The 11887-nt window shown below is 45.8% G+C and overlaps 1 protein-coding gene across 2 annotated transcripts in view; it reads right to left on the bottom strand.

Moving 5' to 3' along the window:
• LOC140909720 (uncharacterized) overlaps positions 1 to 10720 on the bottom strand; it is a 30042-nt gene extending 19322 nt beyond the window's left edge. The window contains exons 1-2 of one of the 2 annotated variants that reach the window (XM_073339705.2): positions 10483 to 10720; positions 7516 to 7664 (exon numbers count right to left, since the gene is read on the bottom strand). The gene's annotated coding sequence lies outside the window, so the exon portion shown is untranslated. The remainder of the gene's footprint in view (positions 1 to 7515; positions 7665 to 10482) is intronic. The other variant, XM_073339706.1, reaches the window with a different exon arrangement.
• Positions 10721 to 11887: the final 1167 nt, after the last annotated feature.

Raw genomic sequence — 11887 nt, forward strand, 5'->3', positions numbered from 1 at the left:
CACTATGTTATCCATTTAGTATCTCCAAGATACATCCCATAGCTTTGAACAACTCTGATAGCACACAGTGATGCCCCAATTCTGATATTCTCACTCACACTGAGCAGTACTGTACTCCACTACTAGAGCCAATGCAGTCATTAAGACTATTCTTGGAGTAAGGAACTGTTCAGTGTAAGTCAGGGTTTCAGAATCTACCCCTAAACTGGCAAACCTTTGTGTATGAGCCAAAATATCTATATAGTGGGTAGTTACCCACTATTCCTCATAACCTTTAGCCTACTGTGGTATGCTGAGATTCAATATAATTCATGGAGTAAATTACACTGCCCCAGTTTGTTTGGCATATGTTCCCTTATAGTGCTAGGAAAACAATAGCTTTAGGTTGGTGTCTCTTGTGACAGGTATAGGTCTTCCCTTGCTACAAGTCCTATCCATACAGAGTAGGTACACTCCAAATTCTTTACCCAGGTACCTTTTAGTTACTACAAGGGGTCTTAGTAGCATAATATAGTACGGTGATGTTAAACACCCAGCCAGAGGGCCTGATCTGACCTATTAGATGTAGTTATGTGGCTTTAGAGTAAATTTCTAGCCCTCCCGGATGCAAAATTAACCTCCCAAATGCAAAACAATTACAAACCAATGATGCACTGCTGTCCTCCTTAGTCTGCAGACAGCCTGAAACAACAACTTGGAGGTGTGAACTCCTTTGCTCCAATTCATCTCATAGTGATGTTAACTTAAGAGCATAAGTGACACATGAAATAGTTAATGGTATGTAATCACTGACAATTTTATTGTATGACATGGGGAAAATGGTGGAAGTGAATGGGAAGGAACTGGGCTTTGCTGTAGGGAAGGATATGCAGAGAAAAGATAGGAGGAGACAAAACAAGAAAGAACAGTTGAGAGAAACAGAAAGAAAGAGAAGGAAAAGAAACAAGGCAGATATAGTGGGTGTCGTAAGAGTAAGTTAGTTTTCACACTGAGCGATTGATGAATGTGGCTTTAATAAGAACAAACTAAATATGCAGTTACTAAATCAAGGCCAGATTCCACCCTTGATCTTTGTGGGGATCTTCCACTGACAGCACTGGGAGATCCACTGTAGATTGAGGGGAGGGTGGAATCCTAAATGAAAGCCCCAACAACAATTAAAAAAGGCATTTGGCCCACTCCAAAAATGAGTTTGACACTCCTGGTCTAGTAGAAGTTTAAAAATTATTATTATTTAATGTGTGTTTACCTAAACCGTATAACTTAGTTATAACTAAATTTTAGAACCTAAAGAGGAGCACTAGGCCAAAGCAAACAGCTGGAGTGGCTTTCTCTTGCTTGTTGGCTCCGTTTTACAGGATGCAAAAGCTAGGCGGTGCAGTTACTTTCACCTTGATGTTGGAGTGTTTGCTTCTCAGCCCAGTAGTAACAATTGGCATTAAATTACATCAAGTTTTACTTTTGTTCCTTATGTGAATTACGTTTGACACGACATGAAGTACATTACTAGTGTACGTAAAATGTGCAAATAAGAGGTCAAACATGCCTTCAACATACCATCCCGTGATGCATAAACATCGATAGACACCATAATGAATGCTTTTGAACAACAAATCCTGTTGTTGCAGTTGCAATATTCTCAAAGCTAATGCAATAAAAACAGCAATAGTTAAGCAAATTTTAATCTGCAAGGCATAAATAATTCATGATTTGTGACTTACAAAATAACTGTAATGCACGGTACACATTTCCTGGCTGCTCTGTATTCCAGGGTTTCTTAGCAACTTGTGACCAACTACATTGTTCCAGGGAACACATTTTTAGGGATGGAATAGGGTTTTATTCGAGATTTCTGTTATAAAGACAATGATAATAAGCAACCTGGAATACTTCCAAACACTCCATGCCATTAATTTTTATTTAATTTAGGGCTCAATCCGGCTAACGCTTATGTATGAGTAACTTTACGCATGTGAAAGGTCCCATAGAAATCAGTGGAATTACAGATATTGGGAAAGCTACAAGCTGTGCGTGTTTGTAGGACTGGATCCTTATTCATCCATCTGATTTGGAACAGAAAAAAATATGCTCCTCCATACCAGTGAATTTAAAAAAGGGGTTTATTTAGAGAAGAGGGAAGCAAAATACCTTTGTTAAAGGAAAGTAGTTTTCAGAAGAGTAAAAAGATGTGCGTGTATATTGGACTATGTCACCGCAGGCAGAAATTGACCCATTAGACAGCTTAATCTTATTCTTACCAGCACAAGATTGTTCATACACAGATTTCAACAAACATACAGTAAACAACACAGCAAAAGGCACATTTTAAATTCTTCTGAGCAAAGATAGTCTCTTCCTATGCATTTGTACAGAAACCCAATCCTTCCTGGGGCTTTTGGGCACTACGGTAATCCCAATAAATACTGATGATTACTCAACATGTATACTCCTAGAGCTATATATGTGCACCCATATAGCTCTTTGAGGCAGGGACATTCATTAGCAAAGAATAAGTAGTTTCAAGATGCCTACAACTCTGCCACTGCATTGAGCTTTGGGTTGAAATTCGGCAACTATTTTCAGCCAATGAAAACGAACTTTGAGTAAAACTAAAAAATGCCAGTGGCTTCTACAGAAGTCTCAGTTTTGACAATATATGAACACAACTTTATTTCCTGTTATTAAATTCACAAAAGGAAGGAAATTGTCAAGTAATTGATCTGATTTAAAGGTACCGGCATTCGTGGGGGCAAAGAAGGGTTACAATTAAATTCATGGCATTGCCTCTTTTTATGTCATATGATCTGTGGTCCCTTTGGCCTTAAACTCTGTGACACTGACTACTGGACTGTACATTCACTATACTTTCGTTTGATGAAAAAGGCATCTTGGTCTTACCACGTCTGACAGCATACACTCAGTTTTCCGTCATTATTGTTGTATATGGCTGCATCCCCCATTATGGCTCCAATTCAACAGAGCATTCAAGCATGTGCTTATGTCCCACTGACTTCAATGGGACTTAAGCACATGCTTAGATGTTGTGTTGAATTAGGATCAAAACAAACAGCTCAAGAGGAAATTAAGCCCACTTGATGCCAAATACAGCACTTCTACATCTTGTAAACATTTTTCTGTGATACTCCTATAACCTGTCTACCAGTTTTATAGATCAATGACAATAACTCACTTCAGTTGTTTCACTGAGTGGTGGCAGAGGAAATGAAAAGCATCCTGATTTTAACCAAGACAATTAAATTTGCTTCCTGAACTGTTTACTGTATTCCATTTTTTTCCTTACATTTACCATACAAAATACTTTTAATTACAGAGATTAAGATCTGCAGTTATAGCTAGTTGTCCAAGGCATCTGGAAAGTATTTAAGCGCTGCTGCAGTCCATTGAAAGAAAAAGGGTCAGTATTACTCAGGAGTATGAGAATCTGTATGTTTATGATTAAGGGATGAACGACCAAGACAAAAGTAAAGGAGTACTTGTGGCACTTTAGAGACTAACCAATTTATTTGAGCATAAGCTTTCGTGAGCTACAGCTCAGATCACAAATCACTGTCTTCGATTAAAACAATAAAACAAAATGGCTTCACAACATTTAAGAGCTAGAATTTGCTGAAGGCAAACAAGTATGCTGCAGGTATCAACGTGGATAGCCAAGTCTGACTGCTAGGAACTAGTATACTTACAAAGTGTTGATCTTGCAAACTGCTGAAAGAAGTGCAGACAGCCAAGTCATGCTCACTATTTGATCAACACATGGACACACAGACTGAGTCTAGATTTCCCTTGTTTTAACATTTTCCACCATCACAACCCCTTCTATTCCCTTGCAGAACACAGCCCAAAATGACATACCGTATTATTAATATAAGATTTCTAAAAAACAATGGTAAGGCGCTTATAAAACAAGTAGGGCTTGCTGAAATCTCTTATCAGATTATAAATTAACTCTTTACTCCTCTCTTTTAAGGCCCTGATCCTGCAACGAGCTCTGCAAGTGGGACCCCTGTGCACATGTGAAACCCATTGATTTCAAAGGGGCTTCCAATGGGTAGACGGGTCTACTAAAGAGAGCTCACTGCAGGACCCAGGCCTAAATTAGGGTTTTTTAAAATGTCTGAATGCTCGCAGGGTCTGGTCCAAAGCCTAATAAAGTGAATGGTGGTGGAGGTGAAGTGGCTTTCCACTCACTTCAATGGGCTCTGGATTAGAGATGGTTGGAAATTTTTCGTCAAAATACCTGTGTTGACATTTTCAGAATGCAACATTTCAATTTCTCATTTCGATAACTTGTTTTAAAACAAAATTTACTGTTTTTATTTAAAACATTTTTAGAAGTTAAGAGCAAAAATGTGATCTAAATGAAATGTTTCAATTTTATCAAAATGAAACATTTTGATCAACCTGGAACAAAATTTGTTGAGAATTTTGTTTCACAGAAAATTTTGAATTTTTTGTTGCTGTTGTTTTCATTTGGTTTTGGAATAGAAGAATTTCAAAATCATAAAATTTCCCCTGAAATGGAAAATCTGGTTCTTACCAAGCTCTACTCTGGATTAGATCCTAATGACAAGCAAAGAGTAATGAAAAATTCCACTGAGAGCCATCAAAATGAGGACAGCAAAGCTGCAATGTTACAGTAAATCCTCCACTGATTACAAAAATGATTTTATTACCTATTATTTGTATTACTATAGTGCTTAGGAGCCCTAGTCATGTACCAAGACCCCATTGTGCTAACCCAGTGGTTCTCAACCCACAGCTGCAGCCCATGTGACATCCTCAGGGCCATACAGGTAGTATATATATTGTGTGGATGCAGCCCACATAACACAGAGACCTGCATATACGGCCCACAATGGTAAATAAGTTGAGAACCACTGCTCTAGGTGCTGTACAAACAGAACAAAACCAATGTGTTAATGTCATACAGTAACATTAGTACATCATTTATGTAATAAAGGGCCAGATTCTTGTCTCCATGACACATGGCAACTCCACTGACTTACTGACATAAGTGTATGAGAGCAAAATTTACACCAAAACGTTGCATTTAAACATTTGCTTGTGTATATTTTGCCTGTAATTCCCAGTGGGGAAGGAATAACCACTCTACAGAATCATCTCACGTGCAAGATCGAAAAACTAGGCTACAGAAAACGGAAGTGGCATAACTGAATCACTGCAAATGTCAATATATATCTCACTTCTGTTATTATGGAATCCTATAAAGCTCCAGGAACAGCTCCAGTGTTTTTCAAAAATAAAACACAGGCAATTTGAAGCCATGATTAGAAGTGATTTGTGTTTGCTCCATGCTATATTATGGTGTTTTTAGTACACAACAACGCAGTCAGCAACAGCTGTGTGCTTGTCTTCCGGGTAATTTTACATTATAAATGAAAGGGGTAAAAAAAAAAAAAGAAAAGAAAAGAAAAGAAAAGAAAAGAAAAGAAAAGAAAAGAAAAGAAAAATGTGGTCTGCAAGAATTGGACAAAAATTTTTTTCTAGGGTCATTTTTTCCCCCCTGGACTTTTACCATTCCGGCCTATTTCTGGATCACACTGCCTGTCATTCTCTATGGACCAGAGACTCAACTAATATATATTTTGCATAGCTCCCTCCACTGAAGTGAAATCAGTGCAGCTATGCAGATTTACACTAGCTGAGGAGCTGACCCTGAACTGTTTTCAAAACAGAATTCTTTGGTGGAATTACTTCACATAAAACTTGCCAGAAATCTATATGCTCTGCCTACTGTGAGATATATGTAATTTTCTGACTGCAAGTTTCCCCCATTCTCTGTTACATCTTCACTTCTCCAAGACCTTTGCATGACATATTTCCCTATGTGAAGATCCTTTTAACCTAATATTAGTCGCATACATGCATGAATATGTAGGGGCCCTGACCCTGCAGATGGATTGATACAGGTGGACCATAACATCTGTGTAGAACTCAGCTGACTTCACTGGGGCTCTGCACGGACACACGGGACCACTGAGGTGGATCCAATTGCAGGATGAAGGCTGTAGTGAACTATACAGGATATACATTTTTAAGAATACACACAACTCTCCTGAATGGATAAGAACTGGCTAGGGCACTGAACTGAGACTCAGGAGACCTGGACTCAATTCTTAGCTCAGCTCTGCCCACAGGGACTTTGGGCAAGTGTGGCGAAGTGGGACTGTTCTTAATATTTCCTCTGAATAGTGTGGGGGTGCCTCAGTTTCCCCTAGGCAGTTCTTAAGTATCTAGGTGGTGGGGTAAGGGTGTATGATCATTGCAGAGCCCTAGAGGGCCGGAGTGTGCAGGATTCTGGACACAGAGAATGGCCGACACCCTGTTTCCTGGCAACTGATGGCCTGGGCCCTTCCCCCCTGTGAGGTGAGAGCTAAAGGGTTGGAGAACAAAGGAATCAGGTGACCTCCTGGCCCGGGAAAGGAACAAAGCCCAGGGGAGGAGGGGCTAGAGGGGTTTTTCAGTTTGGGGCTGGCTGGGACATGGAGTGAAGTGCAGACGTGGTTGTCTGGCTCACTGCCCCCCAAAATGGACCCAGCTGAGGGGTCCCGTTCTCTGCACCTGCAAGCTCTGTTTTAAGACCATGTTCCTGTCGTCTAATAAACCTTCTGTTTTACTGGCTGGCTGAGAGTCCCGTCTGACTGCGAAGTTGGGGTGCAGGACCCTCTGGCTTCCCCAGGAGCCTCGCCTGAGCGGACTCGCTGGGGGGAAGCGCACGGAGGGGCAGAGGATGCTGAATGCTCCGAGGTCAGACCCAGGAAGGTGGAAGCTGTGTGAGCTGTGTGTCCTGAAGACAGGCTGCTCACAGAAAGGCAACTACCCCAGAGTCCTGACTGGCTTCATGGGGAGCAGTTCCAGAGCATCGCCCAGGGACTCCGTGACAGCAAGTCACAGTCAATCCTCTACTTCAATTCTTCATGGGTAAAACGAGGATATTTCCCTATCTCACGTGGGTACTGTGACGATAAAATCCATTCATGACCAGATACAGTACACTCTTGTTTACCCAGAGGGCCTGGCAGCCATCCAACACTTTCGGATAACCTAGTGTTTGCATAAACAGAGGGGCTATTTTGAGCTGGATTCTGGCTGGGAAGCAGCAAGGGTATGTCTACAATGCAGCTGGGAGCGAGCCTGTGGGGCTCAAGATAACACACTAAAAATAGCCGTGTGGACACTGTGGCTCGGGCTCTCAAACCCACCCGACTCCCTAGGCTGGACAGCCCAACCTCCAGCCTGAGCCCCAACATCCACTTTAGCTCAAGCCCTGCTAGTGGCTACCTGGGCTGGAAGGCTTGCTCCCAGCTGCTGTGCAGACATACCCCCTAGGTCCGGGAACAGCTGGGTGTGACAGACTGAAGAGTCACTCAGGGATGTTGCTTTACTCGACTGGCTGCTGCTCTTGCCATTCCAGACGGTGAGCCAATGAATGGTGATGCTGTATGTACCAACCTCTCCCCTGAACACCTTGCCTACCTTGTGTCTGTCCCAGTGCTCAGGCTGCCTTCCCGGGGCTATGCCTGACCACAGTCCCTCAGTGATGACTGCCCCATTGATCACTGGGAGGGGCCAAGTTTCATCTGCGGGGCTCCGAGATGGGAGGGGAGCGCTGACCAGAGATGCTGCTGTAGAAACAACCACAATAGTTACACATGATGCACTTTGAACTGGACACAATGTTGCAGCCATAGAACCACATTGTGCGTGGATACATTAATTTACCCTACGGCAGTAAAACAGATGCATTGCTGTAAATTATCTTAGCACTAAGAGGCTAATGGAGAAGTTATAAGCAGATGATTAACTAACATAGGGGGACACACTCTGGACTTGGAAACTAGGACTTCTGGATAAAGGGAATTTGCATAAGTGGGAGCGTATAGCACTATGCTGAAAAGGACCATTAAAGTATAGCTAGAAAGCCTTGATCCTACAGACATTTAAGCAATTGATTAAGTTTATGTGCCTGAAGGGTTCCACTGAGTTCACATGTGTAAAATTGGGCACATGCGTAAGTGCATGCAGAACTGGGGCTCTGATTAGCAGGATACAAACAAATGCATGATCTGTCTCACAAACTTAAAAAAAAAAAAATAGATAAATAAATGCACCTCCCATCCATAATTTTCGGGCCATCACAGGTTTGGACTGTAAAACTTGGACCATTTAAGGAAACTGTATTTTTGAAAAAAGGTTGATTTATCTGGGTCTTGCTAAAAGACAACTTCAAGAGCAAAAGTAGAGATAATAAAATTAAACTGCTTTAAAATTTATCCCATATGGGTGTGACTCCCTCCAAAAGTCTGAAACGTGGCAGGTCTGCACATCTAATTGCTGACAGCAGCATTATAAAGGGACACTGTCCTCTGGCAAAACAAATAAATCACAGTTCTGTCTGAAAGTTTTGTGCCCATTCTAGTTACGAGTCACATCCTAAAAGGCTAATCAAAAGAGATTAGAGAAAAAAGTTATTTGCCTCCCTTTTCTCAGTCCGCTTACTTTGCACACTACAGCAGTTTAGATAGTCCGTTTCACTGTTTTCCCTGCAGTCCGTCAATCTCAGGCTTTAAAAAAGAAGGTATTGAAATACTCTGACTCTCCCTTGTTTAAAGGTGCTGGTGTAACACGGACAGGAATTTTAAAAATTAATTCCCGATCCTGCAAATTCTTAAGCATGTGCTTAATTTTAGGTATGTGACCAGTGCCACTGAAGTCAAAGGGACTATTCACATGCATCACATTAAGCATTTGCTGGCAGGATCGGGGCACAAGCCAGTACAGTGTGGGGAGTAACATGCATGGCAGGGTCTGGCACAGCAACACAAACACTATTAAACACCATGGAGCGCTCTACCTCAAGTTGCCACCTGTACCGGTTTTAACTGAGCAAAGACATGGAGCCAAAGGCAGGTGCCAGGGATGACATGTGGCTAGCACAGCAGCAATTTGAGCTGCAATGGCGGGGTAGTCATGCAGCCATCAGAGCAGGGCTTAGCTAGAGGGGGCCAGGGAGCCAACGGGAGTCGGGCAACTATCATGCAAAAACCCTTCAGCACAGGATTCAGTTGTGGTAGGCAGGAAGGTAGCAGTCAGTGTTACCCAAGACTTACCCTTCCACACAGGGATTAGCTATAGGGGACAGGGTCCCTGAAAAAGCCCCCAGCCTTAGCCATCAGCCCAGTGTGTCTATAGGAGGGGCAGGCAGAATATAAAGCTATAGGGGCAGCCCCCGACCTTACCCATTGGCACAGATAAGGGACAGGCCAAATTACTAGCCAAATTACTCATCAGCACAGTGTCTGTCTATAGGGGCCAGGCAGAATATATAGCTATAGGAGAAGCTCCAGCCATATTATCCAGTGGCACAGTGGCTGCCTATCAGGGCTGGTCAGGATATAGCTATGGGGTTGGGCAGGGTATAGTTATAGGGGCAGCCCCAGCCTTCTCCATCAGCACAGTGTCTGCCTAGATGGGGGTGGGCAGGGGATAGCAATGGGGGCAGCCAGGTTATAGCTATAGGGCAGCCCCCACTCATCAGCACAGTTTCTGCTTTCAGGATTTGAGCAGTGTATAGCTACAGAGAGCTGTCGAGCTATGGGATAGGCAAGATTTTAACTATATGGGCTATAGGGGCAAGCAAGGGATAACTATAGGGGCTGCAGAGCTATGGGGTAGGGAGGGCATAGCTACAGGGGGCTGTACAGCTATAGGGGAGGGCAGGGCGTAGCTACAGGGGCTGTACAGCTATAGGGGAGGGCAGGGCATAGCTACAGGGGCTGTACAGCTATAGGGGAGGGCAGGGCATAGCTACAGGGGCTGTACAGCTATAGGGGAGGGCAGGGCATAGCTACAGGGGCTGTACAGCTATAGGGGAGGGCAGGGTGGAGCTATAGGGGCAGGCAGGGTATAGCTACAGGGGCTGTAGTGCTATAGGGGCGAGGAGGGTGTAGCTACAGGGGAGGGCAGGGCGTAGCTACAGGGGCTGTACAGCTATAGGGGAGGGCAGGGCGTAGCTACAGGGGCTGTACAGCTATAGGGGAGGGCAGGGTGGAGCTATAGGGGCAGGCAGGGTATAGCTACAGGGGCTGTAGTGCTATAGGGGCGAGGAGGGTGTAGCTACAGGGGAGGGCAGGGCGTAACTACAGGGGCTGTACAGCTATAGGGGAGGGCAGGGCGTAGCTACAGGGGCTGTACAGCTATAGGGGAGGGCAGGGCGTAGCTACAGGGGCTGTACAGCTATAGGGGAGGGCAGGGTGGAGCTATAGGGGCAGGCAGGGTATAGCTACAGGGGCTGTAGTGCTATAGGGGCGAGGAGGGTGTAGCTATAGGGGAGGGCAGGGTGGAGCTATAGGGGCGAGGAGGGTGTAGCTATAGGGGAGGGCAGGACGGAGCTATAGGGGCTGAAGGCTACAGGGGCGTAGCTATGGGGCAGCCCAGCCTTACCCTGCCAGGCGGAGCGCGCTGCTCTCGCGCAGTCTCATGGGGCTCGGCTCCTGCCCGCGCTCCGCACCGCACCGCCCCGCCAGGCTCAGCAGCGCGGGTCTCTCCCCCTCTGTCCGCGCGATGGTACAGCCCGGGGAACCGCGCTCCGCCTCCCGCCACGGCCACCATAGCTGCGCCGCGGGGGCCGCTCCACCGACGCTGCCGCGGGCCTGCTGCCCAAGCGCAAGATGGCCGCCCAGTGCGCATCAGAAGCGTCACCCCGCCCTCCCCGGCCATCTTGGGTGTGGGCAGCAAAGCTCCCTCCCCCCCCCCCCCCAGGGAGCTGCCCGGTCGCTACTCTCGGCCATCTTGAGTATGGGCAGAGGGACCGCTTTCCCTCAGAAGGACCCCAACGAGTCGGCCATCTTGGATGAGGGCACAGAACTGAAGGCTGCAATTGCCAGGCGCCCCTCCCGCCCCGAGCCTGGGCCCCTCCACCTCTCCCTGCCCTGGGGACCCCGCCCCCCAGCACTGCCCTCCCTGCATTGGGTCAGGCCCCCCAGCCTGAGGTTGGCTTAACTCCCCCCCCAGCACCCACACAAGGCTCGGGGCTGGAGGTCCCGTCTATGGGGCTGCAGCCCGTGGGGCAGCATAGTCGTGGGGCTGGCTGTAAACTAGCCACCACAGTTTGGTGGTGTTCGCCGCCCGCCCCCGGTGACACCGAAACAAACAGAATTAAACCCTCCCCTTCCCCCCGCCCCCGTGTGTTAGGTGATGTACAGAGAGCCCCATTCAGCTGCAGCCCCCAGAAACCTGCTCCCCCTCACAGCCCCTGGGCAGGGAGGTGCCCAGCCAGCCGCCTTCTACACCCTCTCCCATGCAGGCTTGGGTGGCAATGCGGTACGGGACCACAGGCCCTTTATGGGCATCAGTGGGATCAACAGGAATACATGACCTTACATTTTTACAAAGAACCTCAGGGTCCAACCCAATGGCCTCGTAGCATCATCACTTTCTGCCCACTGAAGGATAACTTACTTGTGTCCTTAGGAAGGATTATTCTTTCGTGCCTATCATCCCTGACACTGCGCCTTTACAAAATGAAAATGTGTCACCCCTGGCTGTGCAATACCTCACCCACCTTGTCTCTCTGTGCCTCTAGGGGGGTATCTGACTAGGGTTGCCAGCCCTCCAGGATTGCCTGGGAGTCTCCAGGAATTAAAGATTAATCTGTAATTAAAGATTACGTCATGTGATGAAACCTCCAGGAATATGTCCAACCAAAATTGGCAACCCTATATCTGACTGTGAATTCTAGGGAAGCTTAGATGAAGTTACATATAGTGCAAGTGAGTCCAGAAAGCACTTGCTTAGAAAAAAGAAGCATCTTTATTCTGCTAACTCACCTGATTGAAACCCACATGCT

Source organism: Lepidochelys kempii, chromosome 3, assembly GCF_965140285.1.
Source record: "Lepidochelys kempii isolate rLepKem1 chromosome 3, rLepKem1.hap1, whole genome shotgun sequence".
NCBI lineage: Eukaryota > Metazoa > Chordata > Testudines > Cheloniidae > Lepidochelys > Lepidochelys kempii.